We start from the raw sequence: 16,239 nt of genomic DNA, 5'->3' as shown, positions 1-16,239 counted from the left end.
GAGATTCTGATTTAATCGGCCTGGGGATATGGCCTGAGCATTGGATTATTAAATATTTATCACGTGGTTCTAATGTGTATCCACGCTTGGAACCCCTGCATAATAAAAACCTGCCTACCCTCAAGGGCATCTCTTAGGTGGACACTGTTTTGTTCCACATTTCACATACCTCAGGGCAGGATATGGGGTAGTATCTGTCCTGCTTCCAGGCCATGAATTCCTTTCCGTGTTTCAAAATTGTTAGGTTTGAGGGTTAGCCACTCAGCTCTGTATACCCTTGCCCTATACTGGTTTATCATGGAGATTTCTTCACCCCTTTTATTCATTAATTTTACATCTGACTCATAGTCTAATTTTTCATATAATTCTTGGTGACTTCATCATCAACATGAATGAACCATCCAGTGCTTGAGACCTTGAGTAGTGAAAACTACTCATGTTTTTTTTTTTTTTTTTTTTTTTTTTAAGACAAGGTCTGGCTCTGTTGCCCAGCCTGGAGTGTAGTGGCGCAATCTCAGCTCACTACAACCTCTGCCTCCCAGGCTCAAGCCATCCTCCCACCTCAGCCTCCTGAATAGCTGTGACTATAGGCACACACCACCATGCTCTGCTAATTTTTGTATTTTTAGTAGAAATGGGGTTTTCATCATGTTGCCCAGGCTGGTGTCGAACTCCTGAACACAAGCGATCTGCCTGCCTTGGCCACCCAGAGTGCTGGGATTACAGGCATGAACCACTGCACCTAGCTAATTTAATGACCATTTTGTTGCCTCCTCCTCAACCACAAGATCTCATGACCATACCTTGGACCCCAGGACTGCCATCACATATAAAATCTCAATTTTAAACATGTTACTTTCCAACCTTAACTTCCCACCCTTCTAGCTTACTTGTGGAAGTGTGCCCATTGCTTCCCATGTTCAACCTTACTTAAATCTTCAATTCAGTCATCCTCCCTCTTCCTCCTCCACCAATTTCTTACTCTCCATCAATGCACTAGCTTTTCATCCTTCTTTGACCTGCCTAGATGCCATATTTATCTTTATAATCACTCATCTGTAATTTAGAGATGATAATGACAGGACACCCACTTGGTAGAGTTGTGATGACGATTAAGAGAGTTAATTTTTTTAGAGTACTTATGACAGTCCTTGGCATACATTAAGAAGCTCAATAAATGTTAGCTGAATGTCACTGGAGAAAACATACCCATAAGCTGACTCTTTTTATTCAAAACTTGTGATCATGAACCTTAAGTGAATATTCCACTCTGCTGCTGATCCTACTGTGTTTCATTGGTAAATTAGCCTTCCCACTCCTTAAGAGGGCTCTTTCACACCACCCGTTTTCTCAAAACTCTCATTTATCTATCCTCACTTCTAGCTGACAACTTTATCTTGTACTTTAGGATACATCTAGAATAAAATCCAGACTTCTTAGTATGAGTCATGTGATCTGTCTGCAGAATCTTGCTCTGACTTGCTATAACTTCCTATATGTGGCTTTCCCCCTCAGTCTCCGGTCACCTCTGTGATACACCAAGCTCGCTCCCATTTCAGGGCTCTTGCGCATGCCCTTCCCCCTGCCTGGAACACTTTTCCGCCACTCATCTCATGGCATTTATTAATGTTTTTGAGTCTATTTTAAATGCCATATTTTTAGACAGGTCTTTCTATTTACTCTATATTAGTTTTCTATTGTTTCCATGACAAATCACTGTAAAATATAGAAGTTTAAATAATGCACATTTATTATCTCACACTTCTGGAGGTAAGAAGTCTAATATCAAGGTGGTGGCAGGACTGAGTTCCTTCTGGAAGCTCTAGGGAAGGATGTGCTTCCTTTGCTTTACCGGCTTCTAGAAGTCACCTACATCCCTTAGCTTGTAGCTGCTTTTTTTCCACCTTCAAAATGTGCAACAGTGGGTCATGTCCTTCTCATGCTGCCATATTTTTGGTTCTTCCTTCAATTTCCCTCTTCCACCTTTAAAGACCCTTGTGATTACATTGGGCCAACCCAGTTACTCCAGAATAATTTCCCTATTTGAGGATCGGCTGATTAGAAACCTTAACTTCCTCTGCAACCTTAGGCCTGCAACCTAACATATTCACAGGTTCCAGGGGTTAAGATGTAGACATTTTGGGGGTCATTATTCTGCCTATCACACTACCTAAAGTAGGCTTCCATAATATTCTCTTGCTTAGTTCTTGTTTACTTTCATGAAACTAATCACAAATTTGAATTTATTTCATTCTTTTCTTGTTTTCTTTTTCTATTCCTTATGAGAGCATATTCTCCAGTAGGGCAGGAATCTCTGTCTTGTCTTTGTGTCTGTAACAAATAGTAAATGCTCAGTAAACACTGGTTTAGTTGATGAATGAATAAAGGAAGAGTTGTGGATAGGATGGAGCATGGAATTTAAATTGGAAAGAGATGAAGGTAAAACTTTGAAGAGGTAGTGGACATCCAGACATCAGAGGAGTAGCTAAGGAAAGCTGGAAGGTGGGAGGCTATGCACTGAGAGTAGGACATTGGAATGTATAATTTCACAGATGAAAAACACTTCGGGCAATTTTAATAGCTAGGGAAGTTATTCTTAATTATCCTTGGGGAGGTCATGGGGTCCTTTGAAAATAAAATAGGAAGTATGGGCTCTCTCTCTAGGAAGGTACATAATATATGCATAAAATTTTGCATTTGCTTTAGGAAGCCTACAGTTGTCCTCATCTTCAGTGAATGAGGGAGTGACTTGGAGGTCAAAAATAACATTATAAGGAGGATAAAGTTATAGTGGTTAATGGTATGAGCCTTAAAAGATACTTCCTCCCAACATTCCATCATAGCACTTTAACTTATGCCAGAGTTGGTAATAGTGAGTGGGTTGCAAGTAAGAGACATATGGGCCACTTAGAATTGGTTACTGGCCCAAGATGGGGCAAAAGGAAGTGAGATTTTCACCCCCACCCCTTTACTTTGGGTTTGTAAGTATAATGTATGCTATAAAGTGACAAAATAACTACTCAAGTTATCAACACTGTTCTTTTGGGACCACATGCTCTTTGAAAATGAAACTCTGGGGGAATGGGTAAGATAGCTGTAGCCATAGGCTCATGCAAAGGGGATGATAAATGTTGGATCTGGGGACAAGGGTCTTCTGACAACTGTTCTGAAAAGCTTATATTACACAGTTCTCACCACAAAGCATGGAATGAAATCTGAAGCTTTTATGTGATCATGAGGAAAGAATCTCTTATTGTTTATTAACTCTACAGGGTTGAGAATGCTGAAAATGAGACACAGAGATAGCGTTTATAGTTGCTAGATTACAGTATCAGTTAGATTTACATCTTTGTCAGGGTTGTGGCTAGTTAGAACATTGTTTGGGAAGGAGTGGAATCTAGGCAACTGAGATGAGGGTTTCCACGAGAATCCTGGGCATCTGGAAACACTGGTTCTCCAAACTGCTCTAGGCACATCACACTACCTTTTCCTTAGGGGAGAAAACTGGCAGTTCTCCCTCATTCTCAGTGGCAGAGAGCACTGGTTATCCCTTAATACTATTTTTCCTTTTCTTCTAGAGAAACAGAATTTCTGATTTTTTTAGGGGCCCAAGGCATCTCAGAGTAAAGATTCCGTTTTTCAGACCCCTTGTAGTTCAGTGGGATGATGTAGCTAAATTTTGGCAAATAGGATAAGAGTGACTGGTGCAACTTCCAGGAATGGATTTTTCTCTTCTCTTCCTCTTTTCTCCTTCTTACTGGTTAGAATTCAGATATGATAGATCGGATCAAATCAATCTATTGAATTGTTAGGAGCCTATTGGACATAATGGAGCAATAAGATTATAGAATCTGAGTTCCTGGCACCTTGGAGTGCTATATCAGCTCTGGGCCACCTATCTGGACTTTTACATGAGAGAAATATAATCCTGTCTTGCTTAAGCTATTGTTATTTGAGGTTTTTGTTACTCTCATCTGCCTAATTCTTATCCTTCTTGTCATTCACTCAGTGAGGTAGGGGAGGAATCTTATGATTTTATCAGGTAACCTACTTTATGAATTATGGTTCCTGTTCCTGTGAATCTTGCTTCTGCTGATTTAGAGGTCTTGATACCTAAAGGTGAAATTCTTCCATCAGTGACAGGAATAGGTCCATTGCATCAGAAGTAGAGACTGCCACCTGGCCTGTGTTAGGCTCCTCACGCTATTTGCAAACAGGAAAAGATGGTTATGAAGTTGACTGGGTGATTCACTTTGATTACCAAGGAGAAGAGAGGTGGCTACTACATAAAAAATGGGTGCAATCTGAGGAAGCCTTTATGGTGCCAAGACAAGTGGTCAAGGTTAATGTGTAATTGCTGTATCCCTCTACAGGTAAAACCATCGGGGGCTCAAACCTCCTAGAAGAGTCATGTCTCCTGTCATGACAACCTCAGCTGGTTCTTCAGAGGTTCTGGTTAAAGGTCAGAGGAACATAGAGTGGATATTAGAAGTTATGGAAAACTATAAACATCAGCTGTAGTGTTATGGCCAGCTGGAGAAATGAAGTTACAGCCTCTACTTGCATCTTCTTTCTTACTGTATAACATTTAAAAAAGATTTTCTTGCATTTTCGCTTTTCTTCTCAGTTTACTTGGGGTTGTTTAACATTTGTTTATCATTCAACACATAAGTGCAGACCATAGAGATATAATCATGAGAAGTTCTAGACCTAGAGAGTTCGAGATGAGACCTAAATAACTCTCTCTCTCTCTCTCTGTCTCTCTCTCTCTCTCTCTCTCTGTGTGTGTGTGTGTGTGTGTGTGTGTGTCCTGGGCAGCTACTAGGCAATGGACCAATGGTAGTTATTTATTTTTATCTGCCTATTATACTTTCCTGACCCCCTTCCCATTCCTTTTCTGGTAACAGATGCTGTTACCCCTGATACTGTTCCAGGCTGGGCCTTCAAATAGTATCCCACGCCCTGGTTCCAGGGATAAGTTGGGCCAATTGCAGTCTTTATTTCAGAACTTCTAAACTTGAGCCAAGGCATGGGTGGATGGAAGGCTGTTAGAGCTGAATCACCTATGGTAATGCCTTTGAATGAAGCACTGCAGGTTTCTGCTCTTTGGATTTCCAACACTTTGATTTGTATCTTCCCTATGCCTGACAGTTCAGTTCTTCCTGCAATATTGTAAATGATCTCAAGCTGCTCTCAATTTTATATTTATGTTAGGCAGAGTAATTTTCTGTTGCCTGCAACCGAAAGACATTAACACAAGATCCATGAATTCCAAAGTTGACATGGGCTTCACACCTTATCTAGTGAAGTTCAGATACTCCCACTTTACAAATAAGAGAAGGCAAGTGACTTTTTACAGCCAGCCAGAAAATTGGTGGAGCCAGCACTAGCACCAGCTCATGTGACTCTTTGTTCAGTACTCTTTGAGCTAGTATATATTATGCTCGAACTGCTTCCTCTAATGAAAACACAAATGGGTTGTCTTTTTCTTCAAAGCAAAGTGAATGTAAACATGATGGTACAGGCTGTGAAACAAGGGAAAATGTGAATCATCTTTGTCCATATTGGGCTTGGAAGCAAAATAGCAAAACATTAAAAGAAACACAACAAAACCTGCAAGTGTTGATTAAAGACAGAACAAATTGTCCCCAAAGTTTACAATGTAAAACAAGGCAAATCCTGAAAATTAAGTTGACAAGCATATACAACAGTGTGATTTTTTTGTAATTAAACTGACAAAGATCCCCAGTTCCACATAAATCAACAAAAAGCAACAAAACTACAGCACTAAAAGGAAGGATATTAAGAGCTGCTGAAAGGAGAGTGCAGGAAAAATAAAATGTAATGAAATCCACACTTTTCCGACTTGATATCCCTGGGGTAGGTGGTTGACTGGGGTGGGGGGGTGAAGTGAAGGGACAGAGAAATAGTGGGATCTACAAGTTAATTTCTAGTGTCATCCCAAGCAGTAGGTACATGACGCAGGCACAGTGGCTACCTTTTTCTACCTTTTGAATAAAAGAAATATGAAATAAAGATGAAGAGAAGTGCCACAAGAACAAAGGAGAGCTGACTCAACAGAAAAACCTGCTTGGAGACAAAAGGGTGGCCTGTAAAAGGGCTTGGCATTGTGTCCATCTGTGTGTGTCCTCCCGGTACCACTCTGGGTGGGGGATTCTGTGTGTGCATAAGTTCCTCTTCTTTCTCCACTCCCTCAGTGCTTGATTCTTAGGAGATTCTCTTGATGGATTCTCTTCATGACTTTGTTGACACATTGCACAAATTCAAACCAGTTTTTTCAATTCATTTTATTATATATAAGAAATGGCTTAACTTTCAGTAAACAGATGCAAAATACACATGCCTCCTGCATTCACCAAGTCCTCGCCAATTAATAATGGCACTGTTTCTCAATGAGTTTTTTATTGCATCAGAATTCTTCTTAACACAGCTTCTAGCTAGCCATGCCAGCCACTCATAACTGGTCTGTGTTGTAAACCCTGTTTGCATTTCTGGAAAATTAGAAGAGTGGGCTTTAGAGGCAGATGGGTGAGAATTTACCTACTAGGTAGCCTTGGGAAAGTAACTGAACTACTCTGAGCCTCATTGGTAAAAATGGCGCATATGTTGTACTAAATCTTACCCTGGATTTGTTTTAATCAGGTATGGTAAGACACACAGATATGGAAATGATTGTCATGAATAGGACTTTTATGTTCAACAGATCCCTAGAAATAGGAGGTATATAGCACACTATGCAGGGCCACATGGGGGAAGCGCCAGACAGGGACAGGAGGCAGAAGGAGGGTAAAGGGAAAGAAAGAAAGCGCAGGACAGAGCGTTTGTTGTGGTTTTCGTGGGAAGGAATGGGTGGTTATGTTGACCAGGTTTGGTATTGGCAAGTTTGAAAAAGTTTAGCTGGCTCCAGGATGTAGGGGCTGTCCTAGTTGTCTGGTGCCTGATCCTGGAATAATGTGGGTAGAGGAATGTTGCCTCCTGGTGTATCAAAGCCAGATAGAGGAGCTAGTTCAGAGTATGGGCTTTGGATTGGTTGGTTTGCGTATTACAGGCATGCTCCCGATGAACAAGTCCTTTACTGGCTTTAGGAATTAGCTAGCCCTGGGAGGGGCAGTCTCTCAGGATTAGCAAGTTCCCAAGATGTAAAACCATTATAAATTACAAAAAATAAAAAAAAACCCAACATGATTAATACAGTTGTCCTAAAGTTTAAAGAAACACGTTCATCTGGATTGTATTTTTAGGTATTAATTGTTTTTTCCTGCCTGTATTTCTCCTTCACCTCCCTGCTTCCCACACATTGTGCACGATGCAATGCCAAAGAAGAGCTAAGTGAGGGGAAAAGAAGCTAAAGTAGCCTGCAGAGAGTTTCCAGCTTTTGTTTTTAAATGCACAAGGCTATCAGACAATGTAGAGGTTTTCCAGAGGAAGTAGAATTGTGGAAGAAACAGAAGGCTTAGAAAAAGCAAGAGAAAGGGAGGGGCTTTCCTCAGATGGAAGAAAAAAGATTCTCTAGTTCCTCTAGAGGTTCTGCATGTCTTTGAGAAGCAGGGATCCAGGACCTACTTCCTGACAGGACCCCAGAGAAGAATGGCTGCACGTACATGCATCTCTAGGTGGGGTTTCCTGCATTGGCCCTGTTTAGGGAGCATTGGAAGATGGAGTGAGCCACTGGATGAGAAATGCCATGTTGGCTGGGACAATGGATGCACTTGAGGGAGGCTGTGTGCACACATGACCCAGGCTGGAGGGCTCTAGTACTTTGGCACTGTGTATTGCCTCTTGGATTGCCAACACCCAAAAGATGACTGAGGTGAAATGCCATGCCAGCCAGGTAGGATGGGATCTCAAAATAAATATTAATTTATAGAAAATAGAAAGGTCCACTATTTCATGCACCCCTGAGTCTGGACTGAGATTTATATCTGCTACATCTGTGAAGCACCTAGAACAGTGCCAGGCATACAGTGAACACCTTCAACCACAGATGCTGTTATTAGGAAAATTACTTGAATTCTTTTGTAAAAAAAAAAAATCCATTACAATGTGCATAACTGTCCCAGTAAAACTACACTTTTCTCTTCATGCTTATCGCTCTCTACTTGCTTCCACCCCGGACTCATTTATTCCCATTTTTCTGCTGCATTCTGTCCCAGAAAGCTGACTTTTATGGGCTGCCTGGCCCAGGTTCCTTTGCTATCGGGCTCTGTGGTTGGGCTGACCAGGGGGAGTTACCAGCAGGAGCTGGGAGTGTGGGAGAGACAGAATTGGGGGCTTTCTTACCAGCTTCCTCCTTGCTCATCACCAAGGGTCTGGTTGCATCCTTGAATGACCACAGCTCCTGCTGGGTGGCTCCCCCTTCACCTGTAATTACAATGATTTCTCCCTTGCTTGTTCAGGCCCCAGAGTGGGGATGGGATGGTTTTCTCCTGTGATTAGTTCCTTAAGCTCAGCACTCTGTTGGTTCTCTAGTGCTGCCCATTCCTCTCAGGGCAGTCCCTTCATTACATTCTCTCCATTTGAAACATCTAAGTAGAATTGTTTTTTGCTAAGACCTTGACCAATAACATAAGCAAGATTATTCTTTTGGTTGTTTTTCTGGCAATGGGAATGGTTATAGTGATCTGGTCACTTTGTCCAACTCAGATTCCATTAAGACCCATGGCTCCTATCAGTAAGTATGAAGGCTGATTGAGATTCTGAGTCAGCTGGCACTGTGGGGCAATGTTTGGTGGAACATGGGAAGATGTATAGCCAGGGCCTTAAAAAGTCTTAGCAGCAATTTGACCTGGGTTCAAGTGTCATTCCTCCCTGTGACTTACTTGCACCTCGGTAATTTAAATAGCCTAAGTGTTCATTTCTTTGTCTATATTGTGTGCTTCATATTTGTATTCACCTCCTAGGGCTATGGTAAAGATAAGTAAGATAATGATGAAAAGAGCTGAGCACATAAGTATGTGAATGTGGTTAGAGGTGTTGCTCTTTGGCATCAGCACTTGGTTTCCATAAAGCCAAACCCTTGTCTTAGCTGCCTTAACATCTTGCTCTAAGCTAAAAAGGTGCAGGTTCTCCCATCCTGGGAATACCTACGGTAGAGTGAGACTAACAGTTCAAAGCCCTTGCCTTATCTGTACAGCACAAAAACTTCCAGAAATGGAGAATGTATTCAGTTCTTGATAGTCACTTCCTGGGTGTGACTTTTGAGGCAAAATGAAAGTCTGCTCCAAGCTTCATGGCTTCATTGAATCTCTGATGCCTCAAAAGCCCTTTCATAGATTGCATAGTGAGACACGAGGCTCAAGGTGACCCATGGTTGAAGAAATAACCCAGCTTCTAATTCTCACTACTATACAAATGACCTACAACTGAGCCCGTCTTGAACACATGCTGTGATGAAGTCCTGGAGGGGAGGTTTGGGGTTCTAGGTGCTCAGAAGGGTGGGAGATCATGGAAGGAATAGGCAGCTTCTCTAGGGAATTTTCTAGGAATAAAATCATTGAGGAAGGTTAACTTGAGGCTCATTTGGGTTAACAATGTGGCACTGGCAGAGTCTTTTCTATGCAGGAAAAGGAGTCTGGGTAGTGATTCTCAACACTGGCTGCACCTGGGAATCATCTGGGGAGCTATAAGAAATTGATTCTTGGGTTCCACCCCAATTCCTAGAGGGCAGTGGCTACCTTGTATTACTAAATAATAGCCCTCTCTTTAGGGCCCTTTATGTACAAATATCTGTTTGCCTTTCAGGTTTGTATCTCTGTTCACTTTACAGGAAGTAAGTCTTGTTTTGAGGACTTATTAGTACTAGTCAAGGTCACTTGTTAGTCAAATACTGACATACGTTGGATATTTGTCCCCTCCAAATCTCATGTTGAAACGTGCTCCCAGTGTTGGAGGTGGATCCCTCACGAATGGCTTGGTGCCATTCTCATCCTCTCAGTAATGAGTGAGTTCTCGCTCTATTAGTTACCATGAGATCTGGTTGTTAAAAAAAGCCTGACACCTCTTCTCTTTTCTCTTGATTTCTGTCTCACTTTGTGATATACCGACTCCCCCATTGCCCTCTGCCATGTTTGTAAGCGTCTTGAGGCCTCATCAGAAGCAGATGCTGGCACCATGCTTCTTGTACAGCCTGCAGAACGGTGAGCCAAATAAACCTCTTTTCTTTATAAATTACCCAGTCTCAGGTATTCCTTTATAGCAACACAAAATGGACTAACATAAACACTAAGGGAAACAACTCATACCTTTGGTGTTTCTTGCTGTAACCTGCCATGCTCCTCGGACTTTGGGACAAGTAAATGAGTAGGGGAGAATAGGGAGGAGGAAGAGCTTTGTCATCTGACAATCAACGGTTATTCCATTCTCCTCCCCTCCTTGATGAGGATTTCCAAGCACAGAGGTCATCTGAGCTGGTGCATCTGTGTTAGCATTCCTGTCTCTTGGCTGCTCCTGGTGTTGAATTGGTTTCTGGTTTAGTAGCTTGAGTTTTGCCTCCTTCCCTTCCTCTCATGTGCCCTTTTCTTTCCACCTATCTCCCTCCTTGGATTTACCAGCCCTCAACACAGTCCCTGATACCCAGCAGAGAATGAATGTATTCATGAGTGAGTACATGAATGCATATGCCTGTCCTCCTTGCTGTGGGACTCTCGGGGGACTATGCCCCAGTGAGTCACTGCCCTCGTGTGCAGGGCTCATCATCGCCAGCATATAGATTCTCAGCAGGAGCTCAGCCCCCAGTGGGAGCTTCCTTAGCTGAGGTCCCTGTTACCTGATCCTCTTTCTGCCCTGGCTAATATTCTCTGCCACAGTCTGTCACTGTGGCCAGCCTGTCAAGCCCTGCCAGGTGGAGACCCTTGGTCCCGCTGAGAGATGTCAAAATGACCATCCTTTGGGCCTTTGCTAAGGCAGGGAGGATGCTTTCATTTTAAATGACATTTGATACAAAAAATAGAAAGTGAAACAAAGCCTGACAATCAAGCTGGGATTCTAAGCTAGGTGTATGGGAAATCTTCTTGGCTCTGGGTGCTAAACAGTTCTTGTAACCTTGGGTGAATGGTCACCATCTCTGGGCCTCAGTTTCCGAGTATGCACATTTAGAAGGAAATACATGATTTCCAAGGTCTCTTCCAAGATTTGTTCTCTATACTGCTCTGCTACCATGCCTCTTAGACAGATGTTACTTTGCCGACTGCTAACCACCAGCTGCTCTATTTGGGGCCCAGGAGCCTGTAGTAGGAAAAATGCCTAAAGTGTTCTGTGGGAGACATTCCCAGCTTGAGTAAAATCTCTGTCCTCTGATGCAGGCCATGGAGTCCCTGGGTCATGCCCCTTGCTTCTGGGGCTAAATGTTCTTGAAAGGGAATCCTTTTAGAAGCAGGGGCTTAGCTGAGCTGAGGAAGGTGAGTGGGCTTATAAAACAGAGCTGGGTTTGGAGGAGACTTAGAGCTTCCCTCACCCTGAGTCCTTCATCCATCCATGTCTTTCCTACAATACAGGTAGGCCAGTGGAGACCAAACTCCAAGTCTCATTTATCTTTTTTCTCTCCAGATGCCCTGGCAAAGACCAGGTTACAACCCAAGGATACATTTGAATTGAGATAGCATATGGCAGCAGATATTTAATAAATGATGGCATTGATATTATATCTCTGTTAGAGTAATTTACTCCTTACAGTAATTTTGACTCAGTTTGTTCTACACAGAGTGTTATTTTAATCATCCTTTCAGTTATTATTGATGAGGTCCCTTGGGAAAAAATTAGAAGATTCATTTAAAATTATCCCCCATGAATTTAAAACAAGAACAGGGATGTGAATACAGACTAAAACAAATCAAGGGCTACCATAGATATATTAAAAGACTGTTGTTTGCTGCCATAGATGTATTAAAAGACTATTGTTTGATACATTGGGGACATAATGGTAGCACTAATGGCAAGGTTTAGGCACACTCTTTCTTATTCAGCTTGTCCTGAGATTGCCCCTTCCTCTCTCCTGGCTCCTGCCTTGTCCCTCATCACTGCCTTTGTGCCTCTGCTCATGCTCTTTCTTTGTTCTGTTATGCTGGGCCCATCTAAAGCTCCCTAGTCCAAAGGATCCTTTTGATTCTCACCTTTCCCAGCTTTCTTTAAAACTGATGTCTCCATCTTCAATGGCCAGGGCAATATTATCTGTAAACATGCTCATAATGTTAAGAGGGGTTTCTGTTAGTTTCCCAACATACTAATAGTTACTCTGAGAAGGGCATGGATTTTTATGAACAAAGATCTTTGAGGAATGCTGAGCTAAATGTAAAAAGTTTTTTTTTTTTCCAGCATTTACCATAGCCTTTAATATACTGTTGTGCTTTATTGTGAACCTCCCAACAGGAAGACAAAGTATGCAGCTTTTTCCAAAGTCCCTTGGTTTACCACCAGTAATGGGGATACTTAATGTAAGATTCATGGAATAATATGAAAAACATAAATATTTCTAAAAATTATATAGTTATACTGCTGGAGGTTATGGAGATTGAGATATCGTTCAAGATCTGGAAGGATCCAATGAGGTTTCAGGTTGTTTATATCCAGAGGTTAGGGACTCTGGTATCCTTTTAGAAACAGAACTCACATACTCACTGGGATATACTCCTATGCCACTACTATGCTTCGTTCTCTATCTCCAATTCAACTCAATTTTCATGGGAAAGTTAATTTGTCCGAATCAGCTAATAACTTCTGTCTCTGGTTGGACATACTCTTGTGCCAGGCCATGAGAAAGACCACTAAACAAATGTGAGTGTGCTACCATTTGGTCTTTAATACAGTCAGCGGCCCCTTCTGCACAAAGTCAGCTTTAGCACCACTTCCCTAAGCAGGGGCTATCTGCCAGGCAGCTCTAGTTAAGAGAAAGACTGGAAGAGGCTGTCTCACAAGTGAACTAGGATAGTTCACTCCTTGAGCACAACACACACACACACACACAAACACACACACACACTTTTTTCCCTTTATATGTATTTCCAAAGAGACCACAGCTAATATGACCTAGCTATCAAGCCTGCAACTGCAAAGGCACTCTCGTCCCCATCTGGGAAGCAGCACAAAGTCATGGCAGATAGTGTATGTCGAGTTTCAGTTGTCTTGAAGCCTCAGGTGATCAAGCCCACAGTCTCCCGGTGATTTACTTAAAGCAAAAGATCTCAGCGTAGGAGGGGTTGGTGAATTATGGTCTTAGTGTTGAAATGCATCTTATGTCTTTCAGATAGTGAGTGCATTGATTGCTTTGCATCTGGATTAGTGGGTATCTAGATAGTACTTGCAAGTGTGCAGCAAATTGTTATGATAAAACACACCTTTTCAGTCAAGGCAAAAAAATCTCTTTCTAGGTTTGAAGGAAGGAAAGATTAATTATATTTAGGCGCTCTTGTAGATGAGTGCTTTGCTTTGGAGCTTACCGATAGGAGTTCAGATGGGTTACAGGCATCTTTGCTTCTTTACTTCCATGTGGCCTCAGCTGACTATCTAGGAAACATGCTGCCAGAGATGCACACCATGGGCTGTCATTTTCAAGACAGTCAACCAACCCAGCATTCAGGCTTTGTAAAAGCAAATTTTCTAGTAGTCCTAGTTTTAGAGCAGTTGGAGAATGTGATCATATATGTGAGTTTGAATTCATCGAGGATCTTCAAGTTCTATTATGGGAGAAACCATCTTATGTGTCATAAATTGCATGTCCCTGGCTTCTAAACATGATATTCAGTGGGAATGATGGATGAATTTGTACCAAGTGTTATAAATAGAGAGTAGGATGAGGAAAGCTGAGCAGGGCAGCAGAAGTTAGCACTCCAGGTCAGGGGATTCAAGACATTTGACCATTGCCTATGCAGACTGGCTGGCCTCAGTGTTCAAAGGGTCTGATTTATGGATGCAGATGTGGCAAAACACAACTTTGAAGTTTTACTAAGCAGTGGTGATTCTGATTGATTCTCTGTGTTAAGTTTAAGGATGTGTCTGGTGGAAGCCATATAGCATGGCTGAAAGTGAACATATTTGGGAACCAGACAGACCTGGAACGGAACTTGGATCTTACCACTTGCTAGATATTTACCCTGTATTAGTCAGTCCTCTCATTGCTCTAAAGAGATACCTGTGACTGGGTAGTTTATAAAGAAAAGAGGTTTAATTGGCTCATGGTTCCAATGGCTGTATAGGAAGCATGATGCTGACATCTTCTCAGCTTCTGGGAAGGCCTCAGGGAAACTTTCTATCATGGCAGAAGGCAAAAGGGAAGCAGGCACATCTTACATGGCCAGAGCAAGAGCAGGTGGGTAGAGATGCCACACACTTTTTTTTTTTTTTTTTTTTTTTTGAGACGGAGTCTCCCTCTGCCACCCAGGCTGGAGTGCAGTGGCCGGATCTCAGCTCACTGCAAGCTCGGCCTCCTGGATTTACGCCATTCTCCTGCCTCAGCCTCCCGAGTAACTGGGACTACAGGCGCCCGCCACCTCGCCCGGCTAGTTTTTTGTATTTTTTAGTAGAGACGGGGTTTCACTGTGTTAGTCAGGATGGTCTAGATCTCCTGACCTCGTGATCCGCCCCTCTGGGTCTCCCAAAGTGCTGGGATTACAGGCTTGAGCCACCGCGCCCGACCGCCACACACTTTTAAACAACCAGATCTCATGAGAACTCACTATTGCCATGATAGCACCAAGGGATATGGTGTTAAAACATAAGAAACTGCCTCATGATCTAATCAACTCCCACCAGGCCATACCTGGTGATCATGATTTGACATGAGACTTGGGTGGGGACATAGATCCAAATCATATCAGGCCCATTTTTGCATAAATCTGTAGGAGTCTCAATATTCTTGTCTGCAAAAAGAATATAATAATACCAACTTCACAGTTTTTCTTGTTTACATTACAGGATGATGTTTATGCAAAAGTTTAGAAAAATATCATAAACTTCATTGGCTTTCAGTAAACTTCTCTCTTTTTTCTCATTAGCGTGTAGGGGGTTTTGCCTTTTAGTTTACAAAACCAGTGGACTTAAGTTGGTACACATATCTCCTCCCACTTCTCCCTCTCCACCTCATTCCTTGTTCCCTTTTATTAATCAGAGAAAAATAGTGGGGAAACAGTTGTAGCAAGAAGCTCAAATCTTGCTTGACATGTTTCATTTTTTTTTTTGAGTTCTTATAACTCAGTTATTTTTGGTATTATCCTGCTTATTTTAGGAGTATATCCTCCTCTCCACCATACCCTGACTTTAAATTGCCCCATCCCAGGCATGGATATACTCAAAACTCAACTTGGAAGTTTTACTTGTACATGACCTAAGAAGACGTTCTATGAGAAGACATCTTTCCCAATAAAATAAAAATCATTTCTGTTGATTCTTGTAGCACAGCTGAAGCAGCTGGAATTTTCAAGCACTCCTAAATGTTAGAGGACAACAAATATGAAATAAAAACAGAAGGATAAAAAAAGTTGGTTTACATACTTCAGATTTCTGATCCTGCCACAAGTAGTCTGCATTCAAGGTTTTCAGGCCCTGTTCTTTGATTCTTCCTGATAAGCAACACAATATTGTGTGTGTGTGGGCAGGGTGTGGGGAGGACAGAAGGATGGGGAATAGTGTGTGTGTGGTGGAGGGAATGATGCAACTTTACAGGCTATGAGCTCCTCATTCTCGCATCCTTGTTTCTCTTCATTTGGAGGTGACAACTAACGTGGGCCACCAAGATATATCACGGCCACTTTTTTACTTTGTAGTCCCCTGAGGGTTCAGACTTCCAGTTTAACAGGCAATAGCTTACATTCCCGACTAGTTAAAGCCAAGAGTGATTTAGCCTGTAGGTGAGCTCCTTCCTTTTTCACACAGGGAAAGGTCTTCGTTTTGCAAGCTCTAATGATAATGGTCATAGCATCTGTATAATTATTCACACACAGCAACTAATGTCTTTCCCACGATCTCTCAAGTGGCTGGCAAAGGATGATATAGAGGAATCCAGCTGTGGAGTCCAGTCAAAGGAGAGGCTGGAGGGATTAGGCCAGAAGGTCAGAGCTTCCCTGTGGGAAACCTGGGGTTAAAGGAGAACTGGACTTACAGCTCCAGAGACAGGACACCCCCTAGGAGTGTTGGTTGTCATACAGGTGTGTCATAGAGGAGCTAAAAAATCATCATCCCCAAGTTAGAGACCAGGTGCTTGGGGGCCAGACTGTGCCTGGGCCTCACGTG

The 16,239-nt window shown here is 42.3% G+C and overlaps 1 long non-coding RNA gene and 1 pseudogene across 2 annotated transcripts in view; one reads left to right on the top strand and one right to left on the bottom strand.

Annotated features, from left to right (window-relative positions):
• LOC126934259 (uncharacterized) overlaps nt 1-16,239 on the bottom strand; it is a 1,193,286-nt pseudogene that overhangs the window by 447,410 nt on the left and 729,637 nt on the right. The window lies entirely within an intron of this gene.
• LOC126934263 (uncharacterized) overlaps nt 1-16,239 on the top strand; it is a 30,752-nt gene that overhangs the window by 2,312 nt on the left and 12,201 nt on the right. Inside the window, exon 2 of the long non-coding RNA XR_007718897.1 lies at nt 4,374-4,462. This is a non-coding gene — a long non-coding RNA (uncharacterized LOC126934263). The remainder of the gene's footprint in view (nt 1-4,373; nt 4,463-16,239) is intronic.

The sequence above is a fragment of the Macaca thibetana genome, chromosome 13 (genome assembly GCF_024542745.1).
Source record: "Macaca thibetana thibetana isolate TM-01 chromosome 13, ASM2454274v1, whole genome shotgun sequence".
In the NCBI taxonomy this organism is placed as follows: Eukaryota; Metazoa; Chordata; class Mammalia; order Primates; family Cercopithecidae; genus Macaca; species Macaca thibetana.
The sequence above is the reverse complement of the archived record's forward strand: the minus strand, read 5'-3'. Positions and strand labels throughout refer to the sequence as shown.